Genomic DNA, 16,240 nt, shown 5'->3' with positions numbered 1-16,240 from the left:
TGTGAAAATTGAGAGGAAATTGGAAAAGCAAATTAAACTGCAAAAGGAAAGGAAAGTGAAAATGTTAGAGGAAATGGGAAAAGGGAAAGGTGAGGGAAAAAGAGAAGTTAAAAACAGACAAGAAAAGGAACATTAAATAGGAAATGGAAAGATAAAAGGGAAAATAAAATAAATCAAATGGAAAGGAAAAAGCAAATACAGTACTTCATTGACAGACCTGTCCACCTGTCTCTTGTTATGTTATGAACTGACACTTTCCCTTTCATGAGAGAGGTTTCTGATTTCATGCACCAATTAATGAGAGGGTCTAAGGCTTTAGGCTCTCTGTCACTCTTTATTTACTCTATTTTGCTTTTAAATGGAGAGATGCACCTTCAGTCACTCCAGAGTAGTGTAAGGTGGCTTTACGTTTCTGCTGCAACTGTCACTTTATATTCCAATTAAAATACATACACCCATGCACACCTACCCTCGCCTTCTTGCATGGGCCATTAACCTCTAATGTAAGGGGGTCTAAGTCTTGCATACTTCAATGATTTTGCTGAAAGATATAATTGCACATTTGAGACATTAGTGGGGGATGCTAACCACAAAGTGCTGCCAGTGGAATATTTTCCTGCTGTCACATTTACTTGAAGCTTGTCAGTTTGAACTCTACAAGAACCTTCTCTGAAATTCCCTTGCAAAAAACAGATCCATTTGCATCGTTGATCTTTTAATGACTGATTTTAAAAGAATTTGGCCTAGATACAGGTTGTTAATGAAATGTATGCTTAAATTTTAAAATGAATATGTAAATATTCTACATTTCTATAATAATGTCAATATTAATGTTAATGGTAATGTTATAATTTATTAATATTAACATCATGTAATAGTTATATGATATTCATATTTATTTATTAATATTATATAAAATATTCAATAAATTAAAATCATCAGAAATAACCTTAATTTTTTATTATTTTAGTTCAGGAAAGAAAACAAAACAACGTGTTTGTGTGGATGACTCTCATAGTGTAATATATGTGCATATACAGTCTATAAAGACGCTGGGTAGATTTAGATTTCTGCAACAACAAGTTGAATGAAAACATTTATGCCTTGGTGCAGATAAAGTGGTACTTGAGCATTACTGATGGAGCTTTGGGGGCACTTGAGAAGAAAAATTTTGAGAAACAGCAATATAGAAAATGACACGCTAGCATTTCGAATTAGGTCTAGCTCTTAGATCTAAATCAAAGTCTGGGCTCTAACGCTAAAAAATGGGTCTGTAGGGAAACTAAGTTTTCAGGTTAGGTTTTTGAGATGAGAAGTGTGTTATGAATGAAGGATACAAAGGCAAAGAGTATTTACAGAGCCTGAAGGACATTTTAAAGGTCAGAGAAAGTGTGAGACAGGCAACTGTGCTGTTGCGTCCCATGAGGGTATGAAGTGTTTGGGGCGATAAAGGGAAGAAAATTTTTCAACGCTGTTGTAGAAAAAAGGGCCTTAATATCCATGCTCTGTGTGCGGATATTCTTGGGCATGCATGTGGTCTTTAATGATTATGAACTTGCTCTAACCCTCTGATCTGGCACAAGTCGACTATTCCAAAATAGAAAAAAAGCCATTGAACAGCGATGAAAAGCATTTCCACTCTCTCTGATCACAGGAATCCAGGGGCACGTCAAGAAAAAAGCCGCCACAAGACAGCGGAGTGAACAATTAACCCATCGCTGCTCAGAAGTATTGCCAAATCCGCACAACCTCCGGGGTTTTAAAGGGAGGCGGGGGGTGGGGGGTTCATTCGCTCCTTCTATTAAAGTCGGAGTTGTGGGCTTCTGCAAAGCCAGACAGCAATCCGAGCAGCCCCCCTGCCACCCTCCATCAACTAAGCCAGGCCAGCGCGCTGCCAGATGTGAACACTTCTCCTCTCCCAGACAAAGGCTGCCTTTCAGCCTGGCCCCTCTGAGAGCCAGCCCCAGTTCTGCTTGTGTGAAAGTCACTGCAAACAGTGGATCTGACCCTGAACTCTTGAAGCTGAGAGAAAGAGGAAGACCGACAGTGAGTGAGAGGAAGGATTTCAAGTTTAACCAGCCAGTCACAGGGACTGGCACACAACAGGGAGAAATGAAATGAAAGAGAAGTAGACAGCACAGAGATTAATTCATAACTGATGGAAAGATCTGAGCAGGTAATGCATTGTGCTGAGGTGAAGTTCTCCAGGATTTCCTCGAATAGATTTCTCTGGAGTTTCTGTGTCAATCCACTGGATGGTAGGACTGTTATTACTGTGGAGGAAAGTTTATAATTTATTATTCATTTTGTCGCACTCAGCCATGACTGCTGCAGCACTGTAAAGTGCTTGACCGCTGGTCACTCAACTCGGAGACTGTTAGGACACAACCAGAGCTCTAGACACGAAAGAATGGGAGAAATGTAAATATGCTGTCTCAGAATGTTTAAATTAAGCCATAAATGGAGAGGCTCTGGCTGAATGTGACTGCTAAAACAAGATATTAATGTGCAACAGCTGAGGTTTTAGTTTGGACTAGGGATTCAAAAAAATTTTGGAACCGAAATAGCTTTTTCTTTTCTGAATTTGTCTTTCTATTCACCACTATTTGCGAGATATGCATGTGTTTTTACTGAAAATGCCAAATGTTTTGGTCACAATGACCATCATTACAATGCAAAATCAAGGAGCCTTATTGGATCAACTGGATCGATGTTGGATCAGTCATAATCCAGTATGGCTCCTTATGGCATATTTAGCAAATAATGGTGTATATTAAAACAATAGCGTGCTGGCTTTTAATCATTTGGTTTAATCAAAATTTCGGTTTTACCGAATTACACTTTTGGTTATACCGAATGACGATATTTTCAAACAGTGCTAACAGGCTGATATCTAACTAACTAGCTAGTTATCTTGCTAGCTAGCTAGCAAAAGGACAATCAAACATTTTATATTTAGTACAAGTTAAATATTACAACATTTTCCATGTTTTATAGCGGTTGTACTGAATGACCTGATGTTTCGGGACATGAGTATGAGCAAGTGAAAGCATAAATGCTTCACAACCATGTGGTCCTTTGCAGGATTCTGAATGATGTCACATCCTGTCAAATGATATTGACCGCATGACTTGATCCAAAATGGTTCCTTTATTTTGGTTACTCTGAATGACATCAATGAAATTCATTTTTCCAGACATTCTTTCTCATAACAAAGCAACGGCTTCTACACATAATTTTAATGCCATTTTGCACTATGTTGATATGATGTTATAAAATCATGCCAGAATAAAAAATATATACATTTATTGCATTTTAAGATATTTTAATTGCAAATGAAATGGCTGTATTGGCCTTTTGACACTTTAAAATCTTTAAAATACCTTTATATCTAGCAATTTTTTTTTTTTTTTTTTTTTTTCCATTTAGGTTCTTTGTGGGCTATGCACTTAAAAACTTTGTTTTAGGACTTTCTTAAAGTGATACATTCAAAAATAAAAGTACTGTCATTTCCTCACCATTATGTCATTCCATTCCAGTGTTGTTAACAAAACTAAAACTAGTAAAATCATTTCCATTATTAAATAAAATCAAATAAAATAAAATAAGTACTAAAATTACTAAAACTAAAATAAAACAGAAATTAAAACAAAATCGAAATATTTAACAAAGAATAGAAAATATGACAAAAATCACAAAAGCACAATGAAATGACTAAAACTTAATCTAAAATTAAAACTGATATTATAAAAATTTGTCAAAATATTAATAAATACTATTATTGTATAGTAATACTAAAATGCTATCTTTCTTCTATGAAAGATCATTGACTTATCATTGTATGTACATAAAACACAGAAATGTTTCAGAATATATTCTTACATGTTTAGAACAGCAACAGAATTGACATTTTTGTGTGAACAATCCCTTTAAATGCTAGATATTATGGAGTTAAACCAGTAACCAGAGTTTGAATGAATGCATGTAGCAATCAAGAGAATAATATTTGGGTCACAGCTGTTGTCCTTCCCCCCTACCAGAGATTTCATCCTCTCGTCTCAAGTGTTTGTTTTCCAGGCTGGAAAAATGACCCATCCTGCGTGCCATAAAGGACCCCCATCTCACACACACTCGCAGTCCCCACAGCACACTTAACCTCCCGCCCAGTAACCTTTTCACCCAAGAGTGTGGCATGACAGATGAAGAACTTGCTTTCTTTCTTTTAGGCTCACACTCCTACCAGGAATATGAAAGTAATAAGGATCTGGAAGATCCGAAGGAAAGGAGAATATTGAAGAAGAGAGATGAAAAGAGAAGAACAGACAAGGGGAAAAACCATTTTAGGGCTTGTGCTCTCTGAGGGATAAAGCTCCAGATGACCAGAGCGATGGACCAATTCTCTCCCCCACCTTTGGGGCTCTCTTCTCAGGCTGAGCACGCTACCATATGGCCTCTCACCACCCACTCTGACCACAAAACCCAACTCATATCTACAAAGCACACTCACACACACAGTTTTTGTCCACCCTAACACACATTCTTGACCTGGCCTACATTCTTGCACTACATTGGTGCTTTTTTTTTTTTTTTTTTTTTTTTACATTCATTTCTCCTTGTATGTTAGCACTTTGTGTGAGTCGCAGTATTGAAGGAATATTCCAGATTCAATACAAGTTCAGCATGTTGATTACCACAAAAAATAATATCAACTTGTCCCAAAAATCTGGGTTACACTTAAAATGAAAGTTACACTTAAAATGATAATAATAAGAAATGTTACTTCAGCAGAAAATCAGCATATTCGAATGATTTCTGAAGGATCATGTGACACTGAAGACTGTAGTAATGATGCTGAAAATTCAGCTTTGTCATTACAGAACATTTTAAAACATATTAAGAGTTATTTTCAATTTTACCAATATTTTACAATATTACTGTTTTTACTGTTTTTTTGAACAAATAAATGCATCCTTGCTTGGTGAGCATAAGAAGCTTCTTTCAAACCCTACTGACCCCAAACTTAGTGTAAGTGCTTTTATGGAAGTAAAAGCTTCACATTTTCTTCACAAATTCTCATTAATTTACTTCTATTATAATTGCCTCACTGTAACCATGCTGTGGACTGAGCCTATTGTATTGAACCTAGAACCTATTAGTTTATATACACATGGCTTTTGCACAGACTCATGTAAACACTTTCAAGTTCTTTCCTGAAGTTCGGTCCTCCCCCTCACATTCCTCTTCCCCCCTGGGTTGGTGTGTGGTTAATTCATCCCTTATTTTAATAGCAAGAGGAGAGAGGAGGAGAAAGGGAGATCAGGTTTCTTACGGAGCCATACGCAGCAGCTGGCAAGCCTGAGTCTTGTGCCGTGAACAAAAGCGCTCGCCTCCCCTCTGTCCTTTATCATCGCTTGTTCTCTATCCCTCACCTCTCCACTAATTCTGCCTTTATGATATCCTCCACCTTTCCTTCTCTCACCTCATTTCATTCTTCTTTTTTAAACCTCTGCCTATTTCTCTCCACTCCAATTTCAAGTTCTCCATATCCCTTTCTCTCTCCCTCTGTCTTTAAAGGTCTGCTGTCATGCTTCTCAAAGGAAAGCTGGGAAAAAAATAGCCCTCCGTAAAGGCCACAGTCACACACACACTCACATATAAGGATATATACATGCAAATAGTTGGGAGAGGGGGAAAAATAACAGGTTATTTGTAGGATGTATCAGCTTGGAAATTCTTTCGCTCAATTAACGTATTATTAAAGAGCGTGTTGGCAAAGAGTTTGAGAAAACTAGCACTGTGATAAACATAACTTGACGATACTTTAACGTTTTGTTCTACAATGTTAAAGGGCACTTTCACTTTCGCGATCAAAGGGGCAGGGACTCAAGCCCCTGAAAAAAACAAAAAAAGAAAAAAATATGATCTTCTTTCTCAATACTCTTCTTTTGTGATAGGACTGTTCAACCAGCTCTCATTGGGTTTAACATCAACATTTAGCGTTTAATGTTAAAATGTATGTTTTAAATGTAATCTTCTCCCTTTAAATACTTTGGGCAGTTCAAAAATAATTTATGCAATTTTATATTATTTATTTGAACATTAAAAGAGCAGTTACACGTCTATTCTTATATTGTTCAACTGGTAGTGGTTTATATGGGATTTAGAAAGTAATTGCTAATAAGTAATGCAATTTTTTTAGACACAGTAATTAGTATAGTAATCTAATTAAACTGTTGAAGATGTAATTAATAGCTAGTACTTAATTACTTTTTTAGAGTAACTTACACAACACTGCCCATGAGTGTTGTTTTTGTTTTGTTTTGTTTTGTTTTGTTTTGCTTAGTTGTGTTAAGTTTTGTTATATATTATGGTTTCTTTATTTGGTTTGCTTATTTGTTATATTGTATTTTGCTTTGGTTCTTTTTATGTTTTGATTTGTTTTGTTTTTTTGTTTTTTGTTTTTGTTTTGATTTTTGCTTAGTTGTTAAGTTTTGATATGTTTTGTTTTTCCTTTGGTATTTTTGTTTTGTGGTTTGTTTTGTTTAGTTTCGTTTTGTTATTTATTGTTCGTTTTCTCTAACCTGGGCAGTGTCTGCTTCCACTGTATTTTGGTATCTCTCTCCTTTTCTTTCTATTCTCTTTCTCTCTATCTTGACAGACACTCATCAAACGGCTGAGGAAAGCAAATCTGACAGACCTTAAATTGATACTTAAAACGTAGGACTTCATACTTTAAAGAATCTTAAAAGGCTCTGGTCAGATGAATATTTCATAACCACTACCCAGGGTCAAAAACCATCCAAATCTCTCTCTCTCTCTCTCTTGCTCACCCTCTGCCTGGTTGCTCACAGTGAATGCAGCAACAGTGAGCTTCTGTTTAATTAGACTGTAACATCTGTGCTGGGGCTTGAAAGCAGGGCAGAGTCTAATACTGAGAGAGCTCCAGAGGCACGTACGGGAAGAAAAATAAACCATTAGACCATGGGGTGCATAATCACGTTTGGGACACAAACATCTTGCTCCATTTGTTCACACCACACTTTCTGATATAAATGGCACTTTTTTACCTCATTAAGCAGAATGGCGATCCTTTGTGTCTATTCTTGGGCCTCTTTAGCTGCTGGCCATGAGTTGCTGTTAAGGTTAAAACAGATACATAAATGGACTTATATGTGGAAATGGACAATAAAAAAATGCTATTTGTTTGAAATCATCTGCATCTTAATTTCACTCTGTAATTGATCACTTTCTTTTTATGCACTGAGCGAGCTTATGTTGTCTCTCTGGACTTACTGCGTTTGAAAATGAGTGCGTTCTTTACTCCCATTCTGCCTTGTTGAGGAACAAAACTCCCTGATGTTTTAGCTGTGAAACCAGCCCTAGCATTCTCATTAGGGGATGTTATTGTGATTTATCTGTGTTTTCAGAACTTCTTTACAGGGGCTTAAAACAATATTTAGATTTGCTTTTCTCCCATTTTTCTCTGCAAATATAGTGCCATGTTCAGTAAAGATCTGTTATTATTATTACCATTATTGTGTCTTCTATTTTCATTTGTCCTTCAGAAAGATCAAAGAACTAACACTTCACGGAGCAACACCCATCGGTGATGTGCAAGGTGTGAAATCATTCCTATCACTTCTCCCTCATATACCCACAATCCCCTCCTAGCAGACCCAGTGATGGCGGCATTTGCAGTTGGTCAGCTGTGTTTAGGATGATCTGAGACAGGGTGAGTGAGTCCTTGCCCTGAGCTGATCTTATTGATTTAAAGAGAACCAGACTTCAAAAACAGTTGAAGACGGGTACTGATGCCAGTCTCATATAATCAGCATCAAGCCTGCGGCACATTCAAGGTGGAAGATCATCACTGTGCAAAACTAGCCTCTCAATACAGACACGCATCTAACCAGATTTACCTGCATCAACTCTGTTAGACATGTGTTGGGTCTAGATAATATTCATCTGTTTTATTGACTGCTGAACTTTGAGATGTAGCTGTTATACTGGTCAGATACTGGAATGAATTTATATTTGAGCTACACCTGGGGTATGTGTATCCCAGAGGGGACTTGAAAAGATTTAGATTTTTCCATTAATATGATGCTTTCCCCAGTATTTAGAGACTGTGTTATTCTAGTGAATACGTTCATCCAAACCAAAGTCTGATCACTATAGTCTGATTCATTCTAGCAAATCAGTTCATCCTAAATGGTTCTTTTTCTCATATGTATCACTGGAGAGTTAGATTTTTTTCTAGCAAATCAGTTCATTCTATAAGCAGTTCTTTTTCCTCATATGTACCGCTAGAAAATCAGATTCTTGTGAATCAGTTCACCCTAAACAGTACTCTCTCTCCAGTCCAGTTCTTTCTAGTGAATCATTTCATTTGGACAGTTCTTGTAAGCAGATTCACGGATTTGAGTCAATACACAATCTTTTTATAGCGGAATATTTAGATAATGTCTTCGACTTGGCTCTATAAATTAGAGAGTAGTCTTTTTTTTTTTTTTTTTTTTATTTAATTTAGTGTAAATTTATCAGTTCAAGTTTAACTTACAGCTCTGATTAAATTATATATTACATCATTGGATAGTGTCATGGAACAGAAGAATGCAAACACAGGTAATATCCAAACAGAGTTTATTGAATACAAGGTGAGTAACTGAATAGCAGATCAATACGGTGATACTGGAAATGTGGTGATAGTGCTTATCTGTTGCAGGCTGAGTGAAGACTGGTCAACAGAATGGCTGGAGCATGCTCTGAGGCTGCAGGCTGAAGAAGGTCTGAAGACTTTGACAGTTCGAGACAGGATTATCAGGTATCCACAGGTAGGTAGTCGGGTAAGTGTTTAGTGTAGAACGACGAGACTAGATGCTGTTGACTGTTGTGAGTAGGTTGATATAGTGGCTTTGATGATGATGATTCAATGCAGGTGGTGCTGATCAGTATAATCAGGTGATTGGGAGTGTGTGTAGTTATCTGGTGCTAAGGGTGTGGCTGACTCTGTGACAGATTGATATATTTATTAAAAAAATATGTTGTCTTAATGTCATTAGCTACTCATAGCTTGTAGTGTAGCTAACTACATTTTTTAAAGTACTATTTAAAAGCTGCAGTCCGTAACATTTTTTGGTTACCTTAACCCGATTCACTACGCAAGTTTGTAATACTGTTTTTTTTTTTTTTTTTTTTTTTTTTTTTGAGTGGTACTGGTAGGTTTCATTGGGAAATATGAGTTTGCCTTTGAGTCATTACATCACATCTGTATACATAAAGGAGTGGGAGGTGGCGGATCATGTGTAGCCTCTTTTTACAGTAGCTGGAATAATTAAACATTGTAATCAAGAAAGGTAAAAAATGACCATTATCATTGGTGAATCACCAGTAGTACAAAGCAAAAGATTTAATCACCATTGGCAGATTTATTGTAAAAAAAAATTTTTTTAATTGGTCAGAACAAAAGTGGCAGACATGTTACTTGTTCAGATGACATTTTCCAGTGAAACGTTATTATTTTGGACATACTTCCATGACGTAGTATCTGTAATTCCGAAGTACAGTGAATATCCACACTGGTGCGGTGACTCACAGCCCATACATACACCTTAAAACATTAGATTCATCCGTGCCGATGCACAACCCACGTCAAGTTGATAATTCCGCAAATAACTGCAATTGCAGGTTTCAAACAGAGATGGCGCCAAAGAGGCAAAACTTTTGGACTGCAGCTTTAAGTTATGCTAATATAACTTCTAGCTTGACAATCTGCAGTTTTAAAGCAGCTTCACCTTTTTTTTGGTTACAAATTAGTGCTGTCAAATCGATTAATCGCAATTAATTGCATCTAACAAACTTTTGTGTTTACATATGTGTGTGTACATTTATATATATTTTATATGTCTGTGTGAGTGTGTATACGATATATATAAATATATATATATATATATATATATTATTTATATATATCATATACACACTCACACAGTAATATATACAGTATATATATATATATATATATATATATATATATATATATATATATATATTGTGTTTACAATATAATTGTGCTAACTTTTATGTTAGATGTGATTAATCACGATTAATCAATTTGACAGCACTGTTACAAATTTGTGTGGACCTCGCTTGTAGGAGAATGTGCTCTACTCTTTCAGTGAGTTTTCCACCCACAGCATCATTAATAAAAATTTGTAACTTTATTAATATTAATGACTTAATTAATATTAGAAAAATGCTAAATGAAATCCAGTTTAATAGAAACATATTTCTTCTTTGTGTTGATGGTGAACTTGAAACTATAATGGAGCTGTGGGTGTACATAAGAAGAAAATTCTGTAATGTGCCATGCTCACTGTTCAGCAATACAAAATGCGCATGTGATATATTTGAATTTGGAGCGTGATCTTTATTTAAATGTACTCTTGGAGAGATCTAGCAGGGAGCCTGGGGATATCTGTTCTCATCTCCCTTTACAACAATGGCTCTCTCCGGAGAGTAATTAGAAACTATAACCACAGCTAGCTGTGCCAGCAGGGGCTCAGATGAGCACTGTGTCTCCAGTAGGGACCAGACAGAGCCAATCTGTGATCTCTCTTCAGGATCACCAAACTGGACTGGACTGAGTGCTGTGCTATAAAAAGTTTTGAGTGCATAGGCGAGCAGGATTAAAGCAGGAGTCTTAAAGTCAACATGAAATCAAAACATTATTATTATTATTTATTACATAAAGCAACTGCCATCAACACACACACACTTGCACACTGAGGGAAAGGCCTTCCTAAGGAGGTGTTTTAGCAGTGGCAGCTGGTGCTAGGGCAGAATTAGCTAGAGAAGAACTGTGTCTTTCTGGAAGTCCAGAGGCAGCAGAGCAGTTGGTGATAATCCCGCTCTATTTTCCATAGGCTACAACACAGTGTTTTGATGTGCACATATCTTTATCCACACTGACATTCTCCAAACAGACACAGTGTCTAGAGACCAGCGGCTGGCTCTGAAATAACCCCAAGTTGGAAATGCTATACTCTAATTATAAACTCTGCATTGAGGGAAGGCTTGGCATAGCAAGGGGGGAATGCTGCAATCACCGACTGAGTACTTTAATGAACTTTTTGTAATGACCTACAGGAGGTCTTAACTCCATTTAAAGTTATATATATATATATATAGTGAGTTGCGGAAAGTGAGTTGTAGAGTGTTTAAAAGTCCTATTGCATCTTCACCAGCTATCCCTTATCACAGCTCCAGCATTTGAAAGTCATCTAAAGGATAATTAGAGTGGTCACTGTTAACACAAAGAAATCAGTGCTGTAAAAATTAAAAGGTAAAAATCTCCTAATTACACATCACAAGGAGGTGCAGAGACATACGGTAATTTCCTGTAATCTCCACGATCGCATAATCAACTCAATTGCCACAATCAAAATGAATCCAGCCGTTATAATTATGATGTCTTTTTGGAGGGATATTGTTCATGATTTCAGTGCTAATAGCACATCTCACCTCTGAAATTATTAGGGAAAAGAGGGCGGACAAAAGAGAAAAGAGAGAAGAGGAGAGAACATGAGCAGAAAGGAGACGCCGAAATCTGGGTGGGTCTATAGGTGACCTGCCACCTCTGCTCTAGGTAAAATCCCACAACTCGCTCACTGAACTCTGCAAACACAACTTTCTGCTTCTAATTCCATAACTCGGCAGAGGAGAGATAAGACAGAATGAGAGGACTGGAAAATCAGCTTGATGATGTTTGCCGGTAATTTGTGCCTTTACTGATGTTGGCTGAATTTATCATGACAAATTATACTCCAGTCACCAGGGAGACAAGCCAGCGAATCATCTCTTTCCTCTTATGTTGGAATGAGTATTTTAATTTGATTGAAAAAGAAAAAAAGAAACATCATTTAGTTGTTTTTCGGTGCACTGGCTTGCGAAATTACAATAAATAAATAAAGAAAGAAATGAAGAAAGAGGTCCCCAGTTGAATTTTAATCACAGCTGTATTTTAATAATTTCTGTAACAAATTTAAGATCACAATAACCAAGGGTTGTAACTAAGTTCTCATGAGAGTATTGCGTTATTTCCATTTTAGACATAAAAAGTACTACATATGTGTGTGCAAGTTTTTTACTCCATTCTTCTTTATGATTGTTCAAATAACATGACATGACAACTTCTTAGAGACTAGACCCCCCCACCCCCACAATTGCTGCTTCCTCAGTAAAGAGTAAAAAGAAAATCAATAACTTCTTTTCTCTACTTCTCTCCCCCAGGAAACGAGGTCTCGGGTGAGCGATTAAGGAGGTTTAAGGTTCCACAATGAGTGGAGAGAGTGAGCGCAGACACACAGCTGGCCCACTAAAGACAGACATCTGTCTCTTAATGACAAAAGGAGGGATGGGTACCGAAGGAAAGAGACAGATCAATTCAGATCAATGTCTGATTGACTGAAAATTTCTTTTCCCATAATTCAACAATAGGCATGTTTTACAGATCAGGGCTCCCTTAGGACAAAGTAGTTTAACCTTAAATGGATAGTTCAGCCAAAATAAAATAAAAATCTGTCATTATTTACTCACAACCAGGTCAAGTTTCAACTGTTTTCATCCATACATTGAAAGTCGGCGGGGTCCAAAACAGCTTTGGATCCTACTGGAAAAAAAGAAAAGAAAAAAGTCTTCTTTTGTGTTTTACAGAATAAAGAAAATCACACAGGTTTGCTATCCCTTTAAACATATAGATGAGATGCAGTAGACAGTGCTCTCATTTATTTAAGCAAAGGCTTAATTTAGAGTTTTGATCTATTTTTAAGTTTTAATTCTAAGTTAACTTGTTTACCGTGTCTACACAGTGCTGCAGAGGAGTTTCACAGGCTCAGTAAAGTGTGTGCGTAAGGCTTAAACGAAATTATACAGGATTGAGGAAGAGTGTGATTATAGCAATTAGCTACTAGGTTTTCTCGCTCCTTTTTCTCTCAACAGGGTTTGGTTTTAGTGTGACACCTTGTTTTAATTCAAAATAAAGCTACATTCATATTGCTAACAGTTTAGGGGGATACGTCCATGCAAAAGCATCTAGAGATAATGAATACATTAAGAAATTAACTAAATTAAACCTAAATTATTTATAAATTTCTATAAAATAAATTATGTATTATTAGAAAATAAAAAAATATTTAGTTTATTTATTTCAAAACTCAAAAACATACTAAAAAACTAATCAAATAAGATGTAATTACAAGAAGGACCAATAATGACAGTGAAAAAGGCAGATTACTCTTTCTTAGTCCTGTGGCTTTGGCATTTAAAGAAAACTCATATCAGAGCTTATAATCCAGTGTGTTTTGCTGAACTCTGCCATTAACAAGCTGATTAAAATGGAGATGTTACCAGATTATCTAGTATAATGAATTTATCTTTTAATGTTTAGGGCCCTGTTTACTGATAATGATGGATCTTGGCTCTTAAGAGAGTTCTCTATGTGCAAAGTTGTCTTTATCTTCCCAAAAATGTGTGAGAATGTGGTTAAATGCTACTTAAAGGGCACCTATTCAGTTTGCTTGGTTCGTAGAAAAAAAAAAAAAAGTTTAGTCCTGGTCTGCTTAGCATTCACATTGCCATTTTTAACACCAAACCTAAAGATACTGAACCTAAAGGCATAGGGATATGTTCACAACCTGATTGGTCTGCTTTTTTGACATATATTTTGTAACGGAACTTACCAAACATCCAAAACAATGCTGTGTGCTGGGCTAAATGCACTCGTTGTATGTGCGTAGCCTACATATGATGGTATTTTGACTAGCTGAGAACTTGTGAGGAGCTTATAAAATGCGTAAAGGAGTCAAAACAGCGGCAGAAATTACTCCGTCTCACAAACAAACAAAGATCTGCTGCAAAGAGATGTGGTTCTGATGCCTGTACCGGACTGTAATGGGCAATGTCGCAACGAGAAAAAAGGATCGCATCTTGTGACATCATGTCCTGTTTTTGGTTCATTTACATGTCTTTGGATTGTGTTGCATTTATATTTAAATCGAACTGCACCAGAGTTCATTCTGAAACGAAACTTGTTTTGGTGCACTCCAGGATTCGGATGGTAGCGTTCACACTTTTTCAAATGAGCCGCACTAACAAAGCAATTGCACCAGGGTTCATTTTAATCAAACCAAACATGCCAAGTGTGAACACACCCTAAGTCTCTAGTGTCCCCAGAATGTGTCTGTAAAGTTTCAGCTTAAAATACCCTACAGAACATTTATTATAGCATGTCAAATTTGCCGTTTTCGTTTGTATACCTTTAAATGTAAATGAGGTGCTGCTCCCTCCCCCCTTTCTAGAAGAGGGTGAAGCCTTTACAGCTTGTGCTTCAGATACTCTGCCAACAAAAAAACTGGAGAATCTCACGCAGCCAAAATGCTGTGCTCAGCCTTAAACGTTCGAACAGGAGTCGGACACAGATGGAGAGACTTAGGAGAAAGTTACAACTTTTAGAATGCAGCATGTTACCATGCAAAAGTGAAATTTGCATAATTGTTCCCCTTTAAGAGTTGCTGTGTGTTCACAACATGTTGAAATGTCAATTGAATTTTATAGCAATTTCATTAGGGCGTACAGTTTTTTTGAAAAAAAAAAAAAATTATAAAACATAATTTACCTGGCTGGGAAAATGTTTAGATTTGTTTTCTGAAATATTTAACCTAATTATCTACATAGTTATAATTGTGTGATTATTTTGTGCACAATTGCTGCTTCCTTCATTTGCTGTAAGTTTGTGAATCTTCCAGGGTCAGAGGAGAGAGCAGTTACACTGAGGCCCTGGGATTGGTTCTGCCAATGACAGGAATATTGAGGATAACGATGTTTACAGTGTTGCAAATCATTGCGAAGTGGACTACAGGGAGGTGGAAGTTGCGCTTCAATCAAGCGGTGGTCTGCTTCTCAAACTGATAACGGGTGTCAGCCGTACATCGAGGTGCAAGGTGAGGTTGTAGAAGGGAAAGAGATGTCTTGACATGCAGTATTTGAATGTTTATTTAAATAAAAGTATGCTTATATTAAAAATCCATATTCTATACAGTAATTTCAGTGCAGGTGCCTGCATGATTCTGCCTCATTACGATGTACGACAATTTCCGCATACTATTTAAATTATGATGATTTTGTTGCCTATTTTAACTTGACACAAATCATAGTTTCTATGATCTAGACCAACAATGCTTTAGGGAAACCTGATGTAGATTCTACTTCATAGAGCTACTATTTGGCCTACAGATACATGAAAACCCATTACAAAATGGCTGTACAGTAATACATTCACATCCACCTCAGTTAAAATTTCACTACGGCAGACAAATGACATGACATCAACAAGCAGCCACTAATTGCCTCAAAAGATGAAGAATAATTGGTGATTTCTACATGAGTTAAGCCTTTTCTTTGTACTATAGCACGCAAAAGCACAGCAAGAGAACAGATGAGCGCTCAGTGAGGAGCTACTAAAAACCCCTCAAATGGCATTCGGAAAGTGAAAACACACACGCATTCACACGCTCATTTTCTCTCTCACTGTGTTTACAAGCCTTAATAGCAGCGAGCGTGTGAACACACCACGACGAGGACTTTACAGCCCAATAAAACGTTGCTTTGGCAGCGATGCAGCTTTTTGGACTGAGTCTCATTACCAAGTACAAGCCCCAAAGTAGCCATGATCCTTGGAAGACCACAACCAGAACAGACTTAGCTGAGGTAATTAGCGCACCGGGTAAACACTCTTGGGGAATTACTCCATCTAACACTCTCAATATGGAGCAATGCGGCTTTGGGATGAACTCCAGGCCTCCTGAACAGCAAGGATTTATCCACACTTGTACAGAATTGGTTCCATTGCCTTGAAGCATTCGACGAGAATGGTCAGAGAATCTGTAATTATAAGAAAAGATTGGTTCAAGCCAGCTGAAACATAGCCGTGGGCATTAATTGAAGATTAACACGCTCTGGAATATGAGGTTGTGCAAAGTTGAAATCAAAATAAAGCGGGAAAGGTTGCGAAGAGGTGAAGTGAGGAAATCAAGCTATTTTTCCATAGAAAATACATGTTATGTCTTGAAATCGTCAAGTTTCAATGCTGGCGAACCACAGTAGGTCTCATTAGTTGTTCTTAGTGTAAGCGCTTCCCTCCACAGTACACACCTCAATGACAACACCATTACAGCAGCACTGG

This window comes from Ctenopharyngodon idella, chromosome 14 (assembly GCF_019924925.1).
Source record: "Ctenopharyngodon idella isolate HZGC_01 chromosome 14, HZGC01, whole genome shotgun sequence".
Taxonomy (NCBI): Eukaryota; Metazoa; Chordata; class Actinopteri; order Cypriniformes; family Xenocyprididae; genus Ctenopharyngodon; species Ctenopharyngodon idella.
This window is presented reverse-complemented; position numbering follows the sequence as displayed.